This window comes from Erythrolamprus reginae, chromosome 1 (assembly GCF_031021105.1).
Source record: "Erythrolamprus reginae isolate rEryReg1 chromosome 1, rEryReg1.hap1, whole genome shotgun sequence".
Classification (NCBI taxonomy): Eukaryota; Metazoa; Chordata; class Lepidosauria; order Squamata; family Dipsadidae; genus Erythrolamprus; species Erythrolamprus reginae.
Genome location: NC_091950.1, coordinates 371,418,202 through 371,440,230, shown reverse-complemented (window position 1 = coordinate 371,440,230; position 22,029 = coordinate 371,418,202). Strand labels below are relative to the sequence as shown.

The window sequence follows — 22,029 nt, the reverse complement described above, 5'->3', positions numbered from 1 at the left end:
TCTTAGGGTGGATATATGTTTGTCCCAGGCATGTTTAAATTCAGTTACTGTGGATTTATCTACCACGTCTGCTGGAAGTTTGTTCCAAGGATCTACTACTCTTTCAGTAAAATAATATTTTCTCACGTTGCTTTTGATCTTTCCCCCAACTAACTTCAGATTGTGTCCCCTTGTTCTTGTGTTCACTTTCCTATTAAAAACACTTCCCTCCTGGACCTTATTTAACCCTTTAATATATTTAAATGTTTTGATCATGTCCCCCCTTTTCCTTCTGTCCTCCAGACTATACAGATTGAGTTCATTAAGTCTTTCCTGATACGTTTTATGCTTAAGACCTTCCACCATTCTTGTAGCCCATCTTTGGACCCGTTCAATTTTATCAATATCTTTTTGTAGGTGAGGTCTCTAGAAATGAACACAGTATTCCAAATGTGGTCTCACCAGCACTCTATATAGCGGGATCATAATCTCCCTCTTCCTGCTTGTTATATCTCTAGCTATGCAGCCAAGCATCCTACTTGCTTTCCCTACCGCCTGACTGCACTGTTCACCCATTTTGAGACTGTCAGAAATCACTACCCCTAAATCCTTTTCTTCTGAAGTATTTGCTAACACAGAACTGCCAATACAATACTCAGATTGAGGATTCCTTTTCCCCAAGTGCATTATTTTACATTTGGAAACATTAAACTGCAGTTTCGATTGCTTTGACCATTTATCTAGTAAAGCTAAATCATTTACCATATTACAGATGCCTCCAGGAATATCAACCCTATTGCACACTTTAGAGTCATCGGCAAATCATGTTGTATTAGACCTAGTGCTGGAACCCAAAAAGGGAGAAGACTTGCATACTGGATTGTTGGCACGTAAGGGATGTCTCAGCCCATAGAAGGAAAGGGAGTATAGGAAGCATCACAATTTTCCAGAGAGTAAAAGAGGAAGAGGGAGAGTTAATTTGGTGTAACGGTTAAAGCACCAGGCTAGGAATTGGGAGACTCTGAGTTGTGGTCCTGTCTTGAAATCAACTGGATGACTGTGGACCAGTGATTCATTCTCGGTCCTAGAAAAAAGGAAATGGTGCAAACCATTTCTGAAAAACTTATCCAGGCAGTTGTCAGGAGTCAGAGTTGACTTGAAGACCCAACACAAAAGGAAAGGAGAGGAGAAATATTTTCACTCGCAAGATTCCGTTAATGTAAGCTTAAAGACTCGCCCTGAGTCTATGGAGAAGGTCGGCCTAGAAATCATGATGATGATGATGATGATGATGATGATGATGATGATGATGATGATGATGATAAGAGATAGTATTCGTTGTTGTGGTTCTTGCCCTGTTCTCGAAGGGCAAGAAATAACATTGATGCTAGCAGAGAAAAAACGACGTAGAAACTGTCTTGCTTTCATTTCTTTCGTTTGTTTTTGAGATAAGCTAAATTATTAGTTTATCAATCTGGTTTTCATAATTGTTAATAGTTTTAAAGTTCTGAGCATAACAGTAAAGTATGTGTCACTAAAAAATAGATGTAAAGCTTTTGACACCGTAGTGAAGAAAAAGATTAGGGGGAAGCAAGCAAGGTTACTGTGAAGATGAAATGCAATTTTTAAAAAAATAGAAAGTTGAATGTTTAAGATGGCGTTCTGTGCTTTCAAGATATCTTGAATTATTAATCCCATAATCCTTGTTGTGTATACTGAAATTTGTGGCGGAGGCAGTAGATGTCACAAACATCCACCTCCCCTTCTGCATATATGTTCTGAATTAGCTTCTATTGATCTCAGTGGGCATTCTTAGATAGAGGAGTCTAGATTACAGTCTAAAATAAATAATTCTGTATGAATATTTATTTTAAATAACAATGAATCATATATAACATGGCTTAGAAGATATTAAGCTTCTTCCTAGATACAATCAATGGTTTCTACGGTCCCTTTTTAAAAGTATTTTTCTTGCCTTGTAATTGAATAAAACAATGCTGAACTTTATTTATTTATTCAATTTGTATGTTGCATGATTCTGGGCAGCTCACAATAATAACTAATGTAAAAACAGCAGAGTAGAAAAAATAATTCAAATACAAAGATAATTCACAAAGCAAATATAAGAAAAATTACTAAACAGGGGTGTCCCAGCTCCCTGTTATAGGCTTATATGCCAGACCCTGAGTGACTATTTACAAAAATAAAAATTAAATTATGTAAGGTTAAAAATTGCAGAACTTAAAAATACAATATTTATATATTTATTTAGAAGATAACTCTTCTACTCTGGACAGCATACCAAATTAAATATTAAAACACGAAAAGAATAGTATACAATCAGATGAACCATCTAGCTAGCTGTTAAATCCTATGGGACCGTGGTGCCCATCAAAACCTAAGGCCTAGGGAAAGACTTGGTAGCTGATATTCCTGTCCCCTTTTCATATTTGAGATTATTTTTGTTGTGCTATTAATTTTAACATTTGATCAAACCTCCTTTTCCTCCCAATCCCCCACTTCTCTAGAAATGGGCAGCTATTGATCATCTTCGGAGAGGGGCAGCATACAAATCTAATAAATTATTATTATTATTATTTTATGTTGTCAAAATTAAGCAAACTGCACCTGAGTTTTAATTTCCAATAAACTGAATTCAAATGCTGAAGCAACTGGAATATCAATAATCAGTGCTTTAGGCTTTCCTAACGGGGCTGACAGGCCAAAGCCATTTTAGTGGGGTCTTTGGCCTGCCACACTTTATGCTGTTTTAAAATGTATTCTTAGCTGTAGGAATTTGGGAGGGGTAATTGCATGAGGGATTTGTTATGGTATGTAGCCAGGGGTGGGCAGCAGGCAGAACAAGGTGGAACGCAGTTCCACCGGTGGAAATAAAGCTACATGCGCAGCTCCACCTGATCAGTGGCTGTCATTTCCTGGATTACCGGTCTTAACTCTCCTTTTTTCCCCTGTTGCTGCTGCTGCATCTGCGCTCCTTGCTTTTTTCCTCTTTCCTCCTTCCTGGCCTCGGACGAGCTTCCCTCTCTCCTGCCCGACACCCCTCCAGCCTCATGCGGCCACCTCCCACCTGAGGTGCAAGCAGAAGGCATGGGTGGAAGCGGTGCTGGCAGCATTTATGGTTCTGGCAGCACCCATTCGCCTAGCTACCCAGCCTGAGGTTGGGGGGGGCAACCCATGAAAGAGAGCATGGGAAACGCGAAGCAAATTGTTACTCGAGCGACACTAGTAAGGTTGTAAATCGAGGACTTAACAATTCACTTGAATGATGATGATCGTTTAAGCCATTCCCACCTGGTCACATGGCTGGCAAGCCACTCCTGCCCAGTCACATGACCATTAAGCCATACCCACAAAATAAGCCACGCCCACAGTGTGGCAGTAAAAAATTTGGCTGCCCATTACTGCATGTAGCCATAACAAATTCCTTCTAGATTGTCAAGCTTATCCCTTGCCTCTACACATATACACCTGCGCAGAAGTAGATGGGAGTTGCTTCTAAATTGGCAGATGAAGATTAGTCATGGTGATGGACTTGAGGATCTGGGGACAAGGGCTTGCACTTTCAACTGGGTGGAGAAACTCCTAGGATTTCAAATTCGGGTTTCTCCCGGATTTGCCAACATGGCTCTGCTAATAAATTGGAAGTTTGAGAAATTCTTTGCCTTGGATTCTGATATAGTTTCCAATGCTATTTGGAACCCTGACATTTAGCTTTCATGTGTGGCTTTTCATTTGCAAACATTTTTGTTTAATGTTCTAATTCTCCAACATTTCATAGTTTCCTGTGTAAATCTTTATGCACCCATTTTGACTCTGACGTATGCTATATTGCTGAAGGTCTGCCTTATTCTCTCTGGATTTTTTTTAAAGAAATGCCACTTTTGAGTCCTCTTGCTTCCTCTATATAATATATCTAGTATTTCACCTCGCCTAATTACCTTTACTTTTCTGCTTCACAGCACTCTCTCCATTTGAAGGGCAACTTAACATTTAGGTTCACATTATGATAATTATATTTCAAGACCATGGTGGGAGGGATTAAGAGGTCTTTGCTCTGGTTGCAGATAAAAAGGTTCAGATCCACTTGTAAAACTAGATTGGTTAACAGCCCATAGTTTTCATTATGTTTGCTACTCATGCGGCATTAATTCTTAATTCATCAGGTACCCAGGGTGCTGTAACTCTAGAGGTGACCTTGGGACTTGATTTACCTCCGCTCAGTTTTCTTTGTTAATGTACCATGAAAGAAATACATGAAAGATAGCCAACTTCAAAGCTCCTTTTAAAGTAAAATGGCTGATACAAATCCCCTGGCGTTTAATGATGTCTGTCAAATATTTCAGCTGTCTTATATTCTTTTACAAGCTTTTTCTTGCTACAACTAAATCAGTTTGTTTCATGTTTAGTTAGAAGTATAAAAGGATCGAAGGGTGGAGGGTGGTTTTTTTTGACATTTTCAAAATTATACTGAAAATTTATTAAGAGTGCAGTCTCTTTATTGTTGCCTAGAAATGAACTCCACTGAATTTAATGGGGCTTACTTGCAAGTAAGTGTGTATGAGATTGCAGCCTAAGATTTACTTCCCAGTAAATATCCAGTAGGTGTGGCAGTCAACATTATTTGTCCTTTTGTATGAAACTATGTTAAAATTAGATGTACAAAAATGGCAATTAAATAAATGTATTAGTATGATTTTTAAACTGGAAATAGATTGTCATAAATCAGTGGTCCCCAAGGACCACTGGCACCAGGATTCAATTTCATGGGAGGAATGTTTTTGGTTTCACTAGCTCACCTGCCGCTCACTTCCAGCTATGCAGCCCAGTTCCTAACAGGTTGTGGACTGGTACCACTCTGTGGCCCAGGTGTCAGATTCCCCTGCTATAAATGTCAGCAAAAGTTAAATACAAATTTTGCTTACTACTATTTAGGATATTTTGCAATATTTTTCAACCTTGCATGATGAGGTCCACCTCTACCCCACCCCCCAAATTCTCTGTTTAGAGTTAGATTTATTAAAAAGAGCATTCACCATTCTTTTCAGCCTGATTATTTAAAAGTATATCTGAGGAAAGCAGTTCCAACAAAGTATATATAGAAATGAAATAAAAACAAATTAAAGCTGGCACAAGGTTAAAAAAAAAACCCTGGGCTTCAACCCTGTTAACTGCTGTGTGTTTTGGGTCCCAGAATTGATTAACAACTACTTGATATTCAAGGTGGGAGCTAAGGCCACAGGGTCCTTTGTACAATTTAGTATGCCAATTGTGCCCCTTTTGGGATTTGTTTGCCTGCTCTTAGTCACTACCACTTTAGTCACCTCCCAATTGGATCACTGTAGTATGTTCTATATGGGGCTGCCTTTAAAGACATCCAGAAGCTACAATTTATTTATTTATTTATTTATTTATTGGATTTGTATGCCGCCCCTCTCCAGAGACTCGGGGCGGCTAACAGCGACAATAAAACAGTGTACAATAGTAATTTGGTATTGATGATTAAAAATCAATTAATATAAAAACCAAACATACATACATATATACCATGCATAGAATTGTAAAGGCCTAGGGGGAAAGAGGATCTCAATTCCCTCATGCCTGGCGGCAGAGGTGGGTTTTAAGTTGTTTACGAAAGGCAAGGAGGGTGGGGGCAGTTCTAATCTCTGGGGGGAGTTGGTTCCAGAGGGCCGGGGCCGCCACAGAGAAGGCTCTTCCCCTGGGTCCCGCCAGGCGACATTGCTTAGTTGACGGGACCCGGAGAAGATCCACTCTGTGGGACCTAACTGGTCGCTGGGATTCGTGCAGCAGAAGGCGGTCCCTGAGGTAATCTGGTCCGGTGCCATGAAGGGCTTTATAGGTCATAACCAACACTTTGAATTGTGACCGGAAACTGATCGGCAACCAATGCAGATTGCGGAGTGTTGGTGTAACATGGGCATATTTGGGAAAGCCCATGATTGCTCTCGCAGCTGCATTCTGCACGATCTGAAGTTTCCGAACATTTTTCAAAGGTAGCCCCATGTAGAGAGCGTTACAGTAGTCAAGCCTCGAGGTGATGAGGGCATGAGTGACCGTGAGCAGTGACTCCCGGTCCAAGTAGGGTCGCAACTGGTGCACCAGGCGAACCTGGGCAAACGTCCCCCTCGCCACAGCTGAAAGATGTTTCTCTAATGTGAGCTGTGGATCGAGGAGGACGCCCAAGTTGCGAACCTTCTCTGAGGGGGCCAGTGATTCTCCCCCCAGGGTAATGGATGGACAGATGGAGTTGTCCTTGGGAGGTAAGATCCACAGCCACTCCGTCTTGTCTGGGTTGAGTTTGAGCTTGTTGACACTCATCCAGGCCCTAACATCCTCCAGGCACCGGCCCATCACTTCCACTGCTTCGTTGGCTGGACATGGGGTGGAGATGTATAACTGGGTATTGTATAACAATTGTTGTAGAAGCTATAATTGTTGTTTTATTGCGGCATACAAATCCAATAAACAAACAAACAAACAAACAAACAAACAAATAAATAAATAAATAAATAACTGTTTTTATAAATTCATATACTGTGGTTTTGTTGTTTTTTATTAGGTTTTATTCAATTTTTTTGGCAAACTGTTTAAGTCACTTTGCTGGAGTTGGGTAATCCAAAATGTTTTAAATAGTTGACCTATTACAGTGATGGCGAACCTATGGCACGGGTGCTACATATCTGCTGGCATGTGAGCTGTTGCCCTAACTCACCTCTAAAGTGCATGTGTGTGCCGGCCAGCTGATTTTTGGCTCACAGAGAGGCTCTCAGAGTGCATTTTTGGCTTCCAGAGAGCCTCCAGGGGGATGCCTCAGCTCCAGGGAAGCCCTTGGAGCCTGGGGAGGGCAAAACACGAGTATACTGGGCCCACCAGAAGTTGGGAAATGGACCATTTCTCAAGAGGGACTCCGGGGGGGGAAGCTGTTTTCTCCCCCCCAGGCATTGAGTTATGGGTGTGGGCACTCACACATGCATGATAGCACAAACACATGCTCTTTCAGCACCCAAGAGAAAAAAGGTTCGCCATCACTGACCTACTACAAAGAACTTTCTATAAAATGGATACCATCAGTGAAAAGTCACTGTGTACTAAATGTCTTACAATAGTAAGACAAAAAATAGATGAGGAAGAATGTGGGTATTTTACTTGAGTGTTGAATTTGAGATAAGGGCCCAAATGATTATTATAATTATAGCAACATCAATATCGTAAGAGCCACAGTCGCACAGTGGTTAGAATGCAGTACTGCAAGCTACTTCTACAGACTGCCAGCTGCCTGCAATTTGGCAGTTTCAATCTCACCAGACTGAAGGTTGACTCAACATTCCATCCTTCCAAAGTTGGTAAAATGAGGACCCAGATTGTTGGAAGCAATATGCTGACTCTGTAAACCTCTTAGAGATCACTTAGAGAGCACTATGAAGCCATATATTAGTCTTAAGTGCTTTATAAGTTATGACCTATAAAGCCCTTCATGGCACCGGACCAGATTATCTCAGGGACTGCCTTCTGCACGAATCCCAGCGACCAGTTAGGTCCCACAGAGTGGGTCTTCTCCGGGTCCCATCAACTAAACAATGTCACTTGGCAGGACCCAGGGGAAGAGCCTTCTATGTGGTGGCCCCTGCCCTCTCGAACCAACTCCCCCCAGAGATTAGAATTGCCCCCACCCTCCTTGCCTTTCGTAACCTCTGCCACCAAGCATGGGGGAACTGAGATACTCTTTCCCCCTAGGCCTTTACAATTTTATGCATGGTATGTCTGTATGTATGTTTGGTTTTATAATAAGGTTTTTTTAACTGTTTTAATATTGGATTGTTATATGCTGTTTTTATTACTCCCGAGAGGGGCGGCATATAAATAAATAAATAAATAAATAAATAAATAAATAAATAAATAAATAAATAAATAAATATAAAATCAAATATATATATATAGATAGATAGATAGATAGATAGATAGATATGTGTATATATATATATATATTTGTTTTCGTAGATTTTCACGGGTACAGGTATGACGGTCTTGGTATATTCGGGTTTCTTCCCGTGTAGGAAATTTCCAAATCCTACACGGGAAGAAACCCGAATATACCAAGACCGTCATATATATATATATATATATATATATATATATACATATATACATATATACATATATACATATATACATATATACATATATACATATATACATATATACATATATACATATATACATATATACATATATACATATATACATATATACATATATACATATATACATATATATATATATATATATATATATATATATATATATATATAGTGAGTATCCTGTCTGATATGTTATGTACTGTTTTGGTCATAAGTTGTTGTGGAGGGCTGGGTTTCTGCTGTACCTCTAGTATTTGGAGTTACAGCAGAAACCCAGCCCTCCACAACAACTTATGACCAAAACAGTACATAACATATCAGACAGGATACTCACCATTACAGAAACCAATATTCTTTCAAAAGGATTTAATTTTGCAATAACTCCAAAACGCATACCAACTGAAAACATCATATGTGGAATTGAAACAACTTTAAATAAAATCAACCCAGATACTGCTAACAAAATCAGACTTAAAGTCACTAATATTCTCTGCTCTAGTAAACCTCCTAAAAGCAACATACAACAGGAAGAAAGAGATGCACTTATCAATCTGAAGAAAAACCAGGAAATAATAATCCTCCCAGCCGATAAAGAAAACTCCACAATAGTGATGAATACATCAGACTACAAAGAAAAAATGACAACTCTACTACAAAACCCGGCCTACAAACTCCTAAGCACAGATCCTACCACCTACCTAGAAAAAACCACCAAATCCAAAATCAAGGCCTCTCCCATCAGCGAAGAAATCCAGCAAAAAATCATCCCCAGAGAAAAATCTTCCATATGTCCAAAACTCTATGGCCTTCCAAAAATACACAAGGAAGGAATACCTCTCAGGCCAATAGTCAGTTCTATAGGCTCCCCTCTACAAAACCTTGCCAAATTTTTAGCCAAATACCTTCAACCATATACAGAAACTATTACCTCATATGTTCAAAATTCATTCCACTTTATACAAATAATTAAAAAACAAAACCTACAACCCGATGACCTACTTGTAAGTTTTGATGTCGTGTCCCTGTTCACACAAATACCTATTAAAGAAGCCTTGACAGCTATCCAGGACAAACACAAACCCCCCAAATATATCCTAGACCTTACCAACCACTGCCTGACCAATACATACTTCATCTATAATGAACAAAGATATAAACAGATAGAGGGAGCCCCCATGGGATCACCTCTCTCACCTGTCATCGCCAACATCTATATGGAATATTTCGAAAATAATGCTTTAGAGCAATCCAAATACAAACCTAAACTTTGGCTGAGATATGTTGATGATACCTTTGTAATTTGGCCACATGGTAAAGAAAAACTAGACAATTTCCTCACACATCTCAACAGCCTACACCCCAAAATACAGTTTACTATGGAAACAGAAATCAATGATCAACTTCCCTTTCTAGATGTACTGGTCTATAAAAAACCCAATGGCAGCCTAGGACATACTATCTACCAAAAGAAAACCCATAGCAACCGTTATCTAAATGCACACTCACACCACCACCCCGCACAAATCACCTCAGTGGCCAAAACTCTCATCACCAGAACCAAACGCTTAGCTGACCATGAGCACTTAAAAACTGAATTGAACAAACTCAAAGATGTATTAATTTCTAATGGATTCAAAGAGAAAACAATAACAAACCTAATCAAAAAAGAGACACCCCCCAAAAAACAAGATCAAGAACAGGACAATGGCACCACCATCCTTCCTTACATCAAAGGCACCACGGATAAAATTAGTAAAATTCTGCACAAACATAACATCAAAACTTCATTTTGCACCAACCAAAAAATATCTAATATCCTAAGGAGCCCCAAAGATAAAATCCAATTGGAATACCAAGGAATCTATGAAATCCCTTGCAAAACATGTGCAGCCACATACATTGGACAAACTAACCGAAGAGTGAGCCAACGCATAGCAGAACATGTGAATGCAGTCAAAAAAGAAGAAAAGACCTCCTCCCTTGTCCAGCACATTAAAAAAACAGGGCACGAAATTGACTTTGAAAAAACTAAATTACTCCACAAAACAGAGAATTTATACAAAAGAATTGCTCTAGAAGCTATAGAGATTGAGAGGAGACCCCTTTGCATAAATAAAAGAGATGACACGTCCCGACTACCAGAAATTTGGAAACCAGCCTTAAACAAAAAAACACTTCATAATAATCAGCATGTCAATCCTTCTAATAATTATGATTTTAGAAATTTGATATTTGGAAATCAGCCTTAAACAAAACACTTCATAAAAATCTCCATGTCATTCCTTCTAATAATTATGATTACACCAACCAATCAGATCACTGAAACATAATCACCCAATCTATTTGCTACATTCAAAACAAATCTCCACCCCCACACTATATACTAGGAAGAAATGACAGTTGCTAACATTCCATTTTACAACAACACAAAGATTGGAACTTTAGCCTGATGATGGTGAATGTGATTTCGCCGAAACGTCGCATAAACATGCAAAATATTACACAGGGCAAAACCCGAACTCAGAACAATCTACATACATATACCCGTGAAAATTTACGAAAACAAATATATATATATATATATATATATATATGTCACATGTTTAAGCTGAATTTGAAAATTAAGGGAGACTAGGATAGATCTTCGTGCTGTTGTAAATATTTACAACAGCACGAAGCTTAAAACTTCAGCCTGATGATGGTGAATGTGATTTCACCGAAACATCGCATAGACACTCAAAATATTACATGGGGCAAAACCCGAACTCAGAACAATCTACATACATATACTATATATATATATATATATATGTATGTATGTATGTATGTATATATACATACATACATACACACACACACACACACACACACACACACACACACACATATATGACCGTCTTGGTATACAGTGAACCCTCGAGTTTCGCGTCCTCGAGCATCGCGAAAGGGCTATTTCGCGAGTTTTCAACCCGGAAGTAAACTCCACCATCTGCGCATGCGTGCCTTTTTTCTATGGCCACGCATGCGTAGATGGTGGAGTTCCCCAGCTGGGAAGCTGGGCGGCTTCCCTGGGTCTTCCCCCTCTTGCCCCGGTAAGACCCCAGCGGCAGCGCGAGCAACGGCGTGGGCGGGTGGGCGGCACGCGCGGGGACACCCCAGCTCCGCTCCCCAGCTGGGAAGCGGCCCCAGCAACAGCGTGGGCGGGCGGTGCGTGCGCGCTTGGGGACACCCCAGCTCCGCTCCCCAGCTGGGAAGCGGCCCCAGTAACACGCGCGCGCTTGGGGAAACCCCAGCTCCGCTCCCCAGCTGGGAAGCGGCCCCAGCAACAGCGTGGGCGGGCGGGCGGTGCGCGCGCGCTTGGGGACACCCCAGCTCCGCTCCCCAGCTGGGAAGCGGCCCCAGCAACGCGCGCGCGCTTGGGGAAACCCCAGCTCCGCTCCCCAGCTGGGAAGCGGCCCCAGCAACAGCGTGGGCGGGCGGGCGGTGCGCGCGCGCTTGGGGACACCCCAGCTCCGCTCCCCAGCTGGGAAGCGGCCCCAGCAACGCACGCGCGCTTGGGGAAACCCCAGCTCCGCTCCCCAGCTGGGAAGCGGCCCCAGCAACGCGCGCGCGCTTGGGGAAACCCCAGCTCCGCTCCCCAGCTGGGAAGCGGCCCCAGCAACAGCGTGGGCGGGCGGTGCGCGCGCGCTTGGGGACACCCCAGCTCCGCTCCCCAGCTGGGAAGCGGCCCCAGCAACAGCGTGGGCGGGCGGGCGGCACGCGCGCGGGGAAACCCCAGGCGCGAGCAACGGGGTGGGCGGGCGAAGGGCGGGCGGCGGTGGAAGTAAAAACACCATCTGCGCATGCGCAGATGGTGTTTTTACTTCCGCACCGCTACTTCGCGAAAAATCGATCATCGCTTGGGGTCCTGGAACGGAACCCTCGCGATGATCGAGCGAGGGACCACTGTATTCGGGTTTCTTCCCGTGTAGAATTTGGAAATTTCTGGCGACGTTTCGACGAGGTCTCACTCGTCATCTTCAGGCTGGTGTTTCTGTCCTTGTTCTCAGGCGAACACTGCGAGACCTGAGTGTTCGCCTGAGAACAAGGACAGAAACACCAGCCTGAAGATGACGAGTGAGACCGGGTTGGGCCAAGAGGAGCTGTGATGTTCCTTCGATACACCAGGGTGATTCGACACAAAATATGTAACCATTACCTGGTGCAGAGCTGAAGGGATTGGATACTGTAGCCTAGAGGATAATTCTCTGCCTTACAAGACAAAGGTTGCAGGTTCAAGTCCCAGTGGGTATGGCTAGCTGATGAGGCCAAAATAAGGCCGAAATAGATGTATCCTAGTCTCCCTTAATTTTCAAATTTGTATGTATGTATGTATGTATGTACCCTGTTTCCCCGATAGTAAGACACCCCCGATTGTAAGACGTATCGGGAGTTTCAGGGGGGCCGCCTCCCTCTCATCTATCTGCGCGCCGCTAATCTGCGCGCCGCTAATCTTCGTGCCGTTAATCTGCAATTAACCCAAATTGATGCCGTCGATTTCCTGATAACCAGCTTGGAAATCTCCATTGTAATCCATGGAAGTGGCAGCAGAAGCCGCAGCTGGAGCCATCCCGCAGGTCAGAAACATGTTTAAAATAAAAGGGAGGTAGGGAGGTCGCCAGTGGGGAGTTTTCCAATATAAGACATACCCCGAAAGTAAGACATAGTGGGGCTTTTGGGGATAAAAAGAAAGTAAGACACTGTCTTACTTTCGGGGAAACACGGTATGTATGTATGTATGTATGTATGTATGTATGTATGTATGTATGTTTTCATATATATATATTGTTTGCTAATAGCCTTGAGCTGGTCAGAATCAAACTCTTGGCGGTGAGTAGAAACTTAGCTCCAATACTGCATTCTAGCTAATCTGCCACCACACAGTGATGCTGATAGATTGTAGCCATATTATACAATTAGGCAAGGCTAGGATTTTCTGTTCTGCCATGTTTCTTAGAATGGAGGGGGGCTGATGTTCATCAATAGATTTCTGATGAAATGATGAAAATTGGTACCGGTACATGGTGGACCACATTCAATTTGAGATTATGGATAAAAGGATGAATTTGGTTAATGAAACTGATTTGCGACAACTGATGGGGTGATGGGACAAGGTAAGACGATATATGGCGAGTAGAATCCAAGACCAAGCTACAAGAAACAAATTGGAAATCACTTTATAATATGGTTTATATAAGAAACACCCCCGATTTGGTGGTGGGGGTATAAATGTTTGTCTGGTGGTGGGCACAATTCACAAAAAACTTTTTTTATGTTGTGTGTCTCTTTATATTGTAAAAAATCAATAAAAATAACAATACTTTAAAAAAATGAAATGATGAAAATGCATCAATCCCATGCACTTGGACCATCACTGATTTCTACATATGGTTGAAGAAGTGCTTTGGGCACGCTTTGAGCTGATTGATTAATATCAAATTCATTTTGGCTAACAGCCCATCAGAAGCAATCAGACCTTTGCAAATTGAGTCTCTTTTTCTTATTTTCATTTGTTACAAGTACAAATAAACATTTTATGTGTGATCCAGATTTTTAATAAGCATCATCTTTTACTTCTCATCCAAGGAGTCTCTTCAGTTCTGACTCTCCAGCCATTCTGGAGAGCCAGGATGTTAGAGATCATGTGGATCTCGGGGAGGAAGTTGATTCCTCAGAGGCAGAGCTGCTAACCCACGCAGTCCTGCCAGCCGATACTGTCTAGCTCAGAGGTAGACAAAGTTGGCTCTTCTATGACTTGTGGCTTCAACTCCCAGAATTCCTGAGCCAATCATGTTAGCTCAGGAATTCTGAGAGTTGAAGTCCACACGTGATAGGAGAGCTAAGTTTGCCTACCCCTGGTCTAGCTGAAGGAACCCTGAGAAGGCTAACTGTGGGCCATAACCGGCCACTGAGAGGTATGTGCCAGGATGCGGTCCTGTACATAATATGGTCCTAAGCCATATAAGGCTTTAAAGGTGATAACCAACACCTTGAATTGTATCTGGAGAATTTTTAAAATTAGTATTTCCGTGTAATTTTTAAAAAACTCTGAAAAAATAGCTAATTACAGCTTGCCTCAGGTTTAAAAGATTCTCAAAAGTGATTCTCCATGATGTCTGGTCATCATTATAAATTTCTTACAGTTCTCCAAGTAATGACATGATGTAGGGCAATTTAGTCATGTGGGAAATTTTTAAATGGTGGGTGGATAAGTGTCACCCTCAGTAATGTGTCTGTCTGGAATTCATGGTCCCTGGCTGATGTTGGCTGATGTGTTGTGATGTGATGTGATGTTGGACTATGTTGGGTATTAATTTTTATCCCCCAATCCAGTTCTCTAGTCTGAATCTCTTGCAGTGTTGCTATTTCCTATAAGTAAAGCAATAGAGAAAAGATACTTTAATTTGAGAGGGCCTGGGAAAAAAATAATCAAACTACCTACCTAGAATCAATTCTGCTTGACCGCAGGACAGTAAATAAAAAAATAAATAAACAGAAAGATGGGGCTCTTAATTATGGATTTTACATGTCATGCTTTGGTGGCGGTGGAGTGGCTGATCTAGGTCAATATGGCATTGTTCTATTCCCAGGCATATCTGCTTATGCCTCGTGTATGTCATTTCCTAAGCTGCCTTAAAAGAATGTCTGAAGATCTACCCGATTACAGTAAATGTATGATGTCATTGAAACACCCTGGGCTAATTTCACATTGCTTTAAGATGAATCCCCCAAAACAAGGCTATATCTCTGCTGTTGTGTCTTGGAAATCAGGGCAGTAAGAATTCTCAGATTACCTGATATTCAAATCTGGATCTATTATGACAGATGCTAAACATATGTAACAAATATTTGGTATTGTGACAATGATACAATAATGAGAGATAGCAGAGAAGATAAGGAGAGATGCTGCATGTTTTCAGAGCTTTTCATAAGATCCATGTATCTAAAATTTGGGTGATGGAGAGATGGTGACAATAAGTTGTCTATCAGGTGGATGAGAAATGCTTCAAGTTGTGCTTAGAGGTTGGCTGTCCATCAGTTAGCTGCCTATTGATGAAAGCTTCAATGTTATTTTCTTTTTCTTCAGCTTTACAGTGATATATTTTAGCTGAAGATGCAATTTGAATTTTGAGCCTGGTATTCAATTGCTGTTCTGCTGACTGTTAAATATATTAACTGGATATACTCAGTCCCATTACTGCGTACAACTAAACAGCAATATTTTTATGCGACAGAGGTTTTTTTTAAAAAAAGAAAATCAGTGGTATACATATGCTGTAAGCAATAAAAGAGCTATTATATTGTATTATATACAGTGATCCCTCGTTTTACGCGGGGGATGCGTTCCAAGACCAACAAATCTCCATGAAGTAAAAGATATTTTTTTATGTATTTAATGAGTATTTGGACTTTTAAAACCCACCCTTTGCATTTAACAGTCATTCTATAATGTTTCTCAGCTGGAACTACATGTGATATCCTACCAGCTTTAATAGAATACAGTAGTACTGTAGAAGAATTTCATGGATTTTTAATGGATTTAAAATTTTCAATGGATTTAAGCCCCCTTTGAAAAACCCGTGAAGTAGTGAATCCGCAAAAGATGAAGCGCGAATTAGCGAGGGATTACTGTATATATATACGGTAACTGTATATTCATAGATTTTCACTGGTTTAGGTATGACATACAGTGATACCTTGTCTTACAAACTTAATTGGTTCTGGGATGAGGTTCTTAAGGTGAAAAGTTTGTAAGACGAAACAATGTTTCCCATAGGAATCAATGGAAAAGCAATTAATATGTGCAAGCCCAAAATTCACCCCTTTTGCCAGCCGAAGCGCCCGTTTTTGCGCTGCTGGGATTTCCCTGAGGCTCCCCTCCATGGGAAACCCCACCTCCGGACTTCTGTGTTTTTGCAATGCTGCGATTTCACTGAGGCTCCCCTTGCTGGGAAACTCCATCTCCGGACTTCCGTTGCCAGCGAAGCGCCCGTTTTTGTGCTGCTGGGATTCCCCTGCAGCATCACAACAACACGGAAGTCTGGAGGTGGGTTTTCCCATGGAGGGGAGCCTCAGAGGAATCCCAACAGTGCAAAAACGGGTGCTTCGTGGCAACGGAAGTCCGGAGGTGGGGTATCCCAGCAGTGGCGGTGGGTTTGTAAGGTGACAATAGTTTGTAAGAAGAGGCAAAAAAATCTTAAACCCCGGGTTTGTATCTCAAAAAGTTTGTATGATAAGGCGTTTGTAAGACGAGGTATCACTATATTTGTGATTCTTCCCATTTAAGGTTCAGAGAATCCTGACCATGTTTTGATGAAGTCCCACTTGTCATCTTTAGGCTGGTGCTTTCAGCTTTGTGCTCGGGCAAATGCCGAAATTATTAAAACAATGGTACTTTTTCCAGGCTGGTGTGGTTTCTTAGGAAATGGTCCCTATGTGTATAAGCAGAGCCACTTAGCTTTGCTGATAAAAATGTGCAAGCAGAGATAGCCAGGAGCAACTTTCTAACTAGTTGTGTGAGCCTGAAAATAGGACATTTCTTCACATTACAGGTTTTCATAGACCTACTAAACATTACTTTTTAAAGTTATAACACCAGAACTTTACTTCTCAGATTATTTGGGAAGAAGCATTGCCCGAACCAGCTTTGTTATGATAACAGCATCTGGCCTCAACTGATTTAACAGATTCTGAGATTTGCTCTTTTCAGATATGTATTTGTACAGCAGCCAGTGTGCCATTCTGACATGGCCACATACTGCTGGTGGTTTTTCTGCCTCTGAGCACCACATGTGAAGCTAATGCTCTGTGACACCTGCCATTTGCACCCCTTTCTTACAAGATGAAGACAGATATATGACAGTTCTTCTCTTTACAAATACATGCTGAGGGCATGGTTCATAGATGAATGGATAAAGGATTCCAGTGTCATAGTTGCACAGTTTGTTTTTATGTGGTAGAGCTGAAGAACTTATGGAAGAAGTTTGGTTTGATGATAGTAATAAAATTGTTCTGCTGTTTCCACTTATTTGTCTGAGTAAATAATTAACAATGTGGAAACTGTTGCTTTATTCTTAAAAGAAGAATGGAGTCAATGAAATCCTGTAATGTTTTTGTAATAGTCATGTTACAATTTAATAAGCTGAATATTATGAATGAACTTTTTATTAGACCTTGCAGTTCCTTTCCTCTTTTCTCCAAAGAGAGGCCAGAAATAAAACCAAATAGCTTCTATCATGGTTTGAAATTAAAATATCGTGGCTGACCAATTTTTGAGGAAGAGAAAAATTATGGTTAACTAAACCTTCAATTTCATTTTTAATAATGACTCACATGAAAAGAGTAGCTATGAATTTGGAGACTTGGAGACATTGATTAATATCTGTTTCTTAAGGTAAAATATTATTTTTTGGAACTGAAAATTATCTGTCATAATATAAAGTGCTCATTGTGCTTTCTCCCATGCCTGGAAGAGATGAAAAATTGATTTCACTCCGGCTGCAGTCTCACATGAATATCCCACGTGGAGCATGACTGTTACTGGTTAACAATCAGTGAACTATTAAAACAAAAACATACAATGTCAGTATCATGTACCTATGGCACATTTGGAATACTGTGTTCAGTTCTGGAGACCTCACCTACAAAAAGATATTGACAAAATTGAACAGGTCCAAAGACGGGCTACAAGAATGGTGGAAGGTCTTAAGCATAAAACGTATCAGGAAAGACTTAATGAACTCAATCTGTATAATCTGGAGGACAGAAGGAAAAGGGGGGACATGATCGAAACATTTAAATATGTCAAAGGGTTAAATAAGGTTCAGGAGGGAAGTGTTTTTAATAGGAAAGTGAACACAAGAACAAGGGGACACAATCTGAAGTTAGTTGGGGGAAAGATCAAAAGCAACATGAGAAAATATTATTTTACTGAAAGAGTAGTAGATCCTTGGAACAAACTTCCAGCAGACGTGGTTGGTAAATCCACAGTAACTGAATTTAAACATACCTGGGATAAACATAGATCCATCCTAAGATAAAATACAAAAAAGAGTATAAGGGCAGACTAGATGGATCATGAGGTCTTTTTCTGCCGTCAGTCTTCTATGTTTCTATGTTTCTATCATTCATTCTGTTAAATTATGCTTTGTACATAACAAGAATTTGAAAACTGCTTGACAGTTGCTATAGCTTCTTTAACACTTAAAAGCAACACATCAATTATGCAGGGCATATTTTAGACCTGCAGAGCAAGCTTGCTGTCCCTTTTAGTGCAATGAAGAGAGACAATGCAAATCCTTGTGAAGGACTGCAGCTTGTTTATTGCTTTTTTTAAGCCAATGATGGTTCAAATATTTATATTTTGTTTTTGTTATTTGTTCTGATTTTTTTTACATTGTTAATTGCTGTTTCATTTTCAGAAAACTTGTTCAATGTTATATTGATAATTGTTCAATGTTATATTGGAAGATGCTTTGCTTATGATACATTATTGAATCATTGAATCATAGGGATAGAAAGTCTTCTAGCCCTGTCCGGAGCATTTGTCCTAGACAAATGTCTATAAAACCTTTGTTTAAAAATTTCTATGATTAAGCATCCAATATTCCAGGAGGCAAGTGTTTTGCTGCAAAATAGTTTATTTTGATTAATTATTACTTACTTTAAATTAATTGCTTGTTTAGCATTCAGATCTTTCTTTGAAAAGCTTCCCAGAAATTGGTTCTTGCCCTAGGCCAGTGATGGTGAACCTATGGCACAGGTACCACAGGTGGCACGCGGAGCCATATCTGCTGGCATGCGAGCCGTTGCCTTAGCTCAGCTCCAGTGTGCATGTGTATTCTGGCCAATTGATTTTTGGCTCACACAGAGGCTCTGGGAGAGCATTTTTGGCTTCCAGAGAGCTTCTGGGGGGATGGGGGAGGGTGTTTTTACCTTCCCCTAGCTCCAGGGAGCTTGGGGAGGGCGAAACACGAGCCTACTGGGCCCACCAGAAGTTGGGAAAAAGTCTGTTTCCAGCATCCAGAGGGCCTCTGAGCGGCAGAGGAAGCTGGTTTTGCCCTCTCCCTCCCCCAGGCATTGAATTATGGGTTTGGGCACTCGCACATGCACACTAGCGCATGCACAAGCTCTTTCGGCACCTGAGGAAAAAAAGGTTTGCCATCACTGCCCTAGGCTGAGGCATCTCAGGGACCGCCTTCTGCTGCACGAATCCCAGCAACCAGTTAGGTCCCACAGAGTGGATCTTCTCCAGGTCCCGTCAACTAAACAATGTCGCTTAGCAGGACCCAGGGGAAGAGCCTTCTCTGTGGCGGCCCCGGCCCTCTGGAACCAACTCCCCCCAGAGATTAGAATTGCCCCCACCCTCCTTGCCTTTCATAAGCTACTTAAAACCCACCTCTGCCGTCAGGCATAGGGGAATTGAGATCCTCTTTCCCCCTAGGCCTTTACAATTCTATGCATGGTATGTATGTATGTATGTATGTCTGGTTTTTATATTAATGGGTTTTTAATTATTTTTAGTATTAGATTACTATTGTACACTGTTTTATTGTTGCTGTTAGCCACTCCGAGTCTCCGGAGGGGGGCGGCATACAAATCCAATAAATAAATAAATAAATTACAGAGAATGAATCCATATCTTCTCTGTGAGACGCACTAGCAGATTGCGATCATATCTGTCCTTAGACTTCTGGGTTTTTTGACTAAACATGTCCTGTTCCTTTGACTATTTTTCACAAGATTTTACCTCCAAGCTGTTTACCATGTCTTTGCTCTTCTTTTTCCTTGTTGCAACCAAAACTACATACAGTATTCCAGGTATAATCTGACCGATGTAGTATAGACTGAGATCATCCGAGGACATGGGCTTAGTTGTCATCAGTACGCTGATGACACCCAGTTATACATCTCCACCTGGTGTCCACTCAGTGAAGCAGTGGAAGTGATGTGCCAGTGTCTGGAGGCTGTTAGGGTCTGCATGGGTGCCAACAGGCTCAAATTTATGGGTACTGCTTCCCAAGGACAATTCCATCTGTCCATCCATCACCTGGGGGGGACTTTTAACCCTCTCAGACAGGGTCCTCAACTTGGGCGTCCTCCTCGATCCACAGCTGACCTTAGAACATCATCTTTTGACTGTGGCGAGGGGGAACCAGTCAGTTTAGCCCCGGGCCCATCGATTCTCTGGGTGCCTCCCTCAGCAACATTCACTTCTCTGATGTTGAGGATAACTAGCAACAACTTCCAGCAGAGGTGCAGGATATGATTAATGTCCGGGGATGCCTGGGCCTTTCCGAGGGCGGCGGAAGGCCATTTTTGCCCTCCCCAGGTTTCAGGAAAGTTCATTTCCAAACTTCTGTTTTTCTCCATCCACAGTCTCTGGAGTCTTTCCTGAAACCTGGAGAGGGCGAAAAATGGCTCAATTTATAAATGTATTGCTTTAAGTGGCTTATTTATTTATTTAATTTATTTATTTTATTTATTGGATTTGTATGCCGCCCCTCTCCGTAGACTCGGGGCGGCTTACTTAGACTGAGAATCCAAATGTTAACTGCAATTTAGATCAACCTCAATCATCATCATGACCAATGAGCAGAGATAATAAGAATTAAAGATTAAAACTTTTTGCAAGCTAAATGTGGTAAAGCTTGCTTTGGAGATTCATTGCTTCAAAGATGGTACCTAAGGAAGTATTGCCTTAAATCTTTTGTTCCTCCATAGCAAGCTGATCCCTACATCAACTTTGAACAATTACCCTTCTTTGATCTCCAAGTAGAACGAGTTTATTTCAAAGTTAGCATCAAATATTGATGTTTTTCTCCCATGATGAAAATAAAGGCATATTTTTTGTTGTTGGGCTTCTTTCAAGGAATGAAATGGGTCCATCATCACCATGGGCAGAAAGGTTCAGAAAAAGCAAGAAAGTTATCAAAGATTTTGATAGCTGGGTGGAAAGTGGGAAAGAGAAGAAATTGAACGATTGGATGGCCAGTAGGGTGTGCCACTTTGAAGCATTGACAATGGCTGGGGGGCGACACTGGGGGAAATATCGGGAACCAATAGGCCCAGTGAATGCAGAAAAGTTGTGCTACGTCTTATTTTCGGGGAAACAGGGTACAGTAGTCCCTCACCTATCACTGGTGTTACGTTCCAGACCTGGCCGCGATAGGTGAAATCCGCGATGGGGAATTTATCGACTGATAGTACTTATTTAAGTATTTATATTGTAATTGTTTGGTAAGTTTTCATTGTTTTAAGTGTTTATAAACCCTTCCCACACTGTATTTATTTTAGATACAGTATTTAAATACAGTATTTACAATTTTAGATTTATTTATTTTTTTGAAAAACCTGCCGATCGAGTTCGGCGGGCTGTTTAAATCTGCCGGTCGACTTCCTCAGAAACCCGCGATGAAGTGAAGCCGCAGTAGGTGAAGCGCGGTATAGCGAGGGACTACTGTAGTAGCATTGCGAAGTTTAAACAAATGGTTATTTTCTTTTCCAGTCACCTTGCAGAATCCCAGTTGAGAAAGACTATGCCAGAAAATCCCGGTTCTGGAGAAAGAAAAGATGTCCCAGGGGTCAGGGGTCAGTCATTCCTTTCTCCCTGTGTCTGGCTCTATGGGTACAATGGCTTTCTGAGTCACTTTGGCTCAGGCTCCTTACACGAATAAGCCATCTGAAAGGACCATGACATTAATAGGTCAGCTTGTTGAAATTGACATTTATCATGATGTTCAGATGTGTGTTGGGCTGCTATGTTTTTTTTTAATCCAATGCATTTTGAATTCTGATTGCATCTGATGGATTTTACCATACACACACTATGTTT

The 22,029-nt window shown here is 41.3% G+C and overlaps 1 protein-coding gene across 1 annotated transcript in view; it reads left to right on the top strand.

The window, feature by feature from the left end:
- Window positions 1-22,029, top strand: part of SRBD1 (S1 RNA binding domain 1) — a 175,212-nt gene that overhangs the window by 39,956 nt on the left and 113,227 nt on the right. The gene's annotated exons all lie outside the window — the stretch shown is intronic.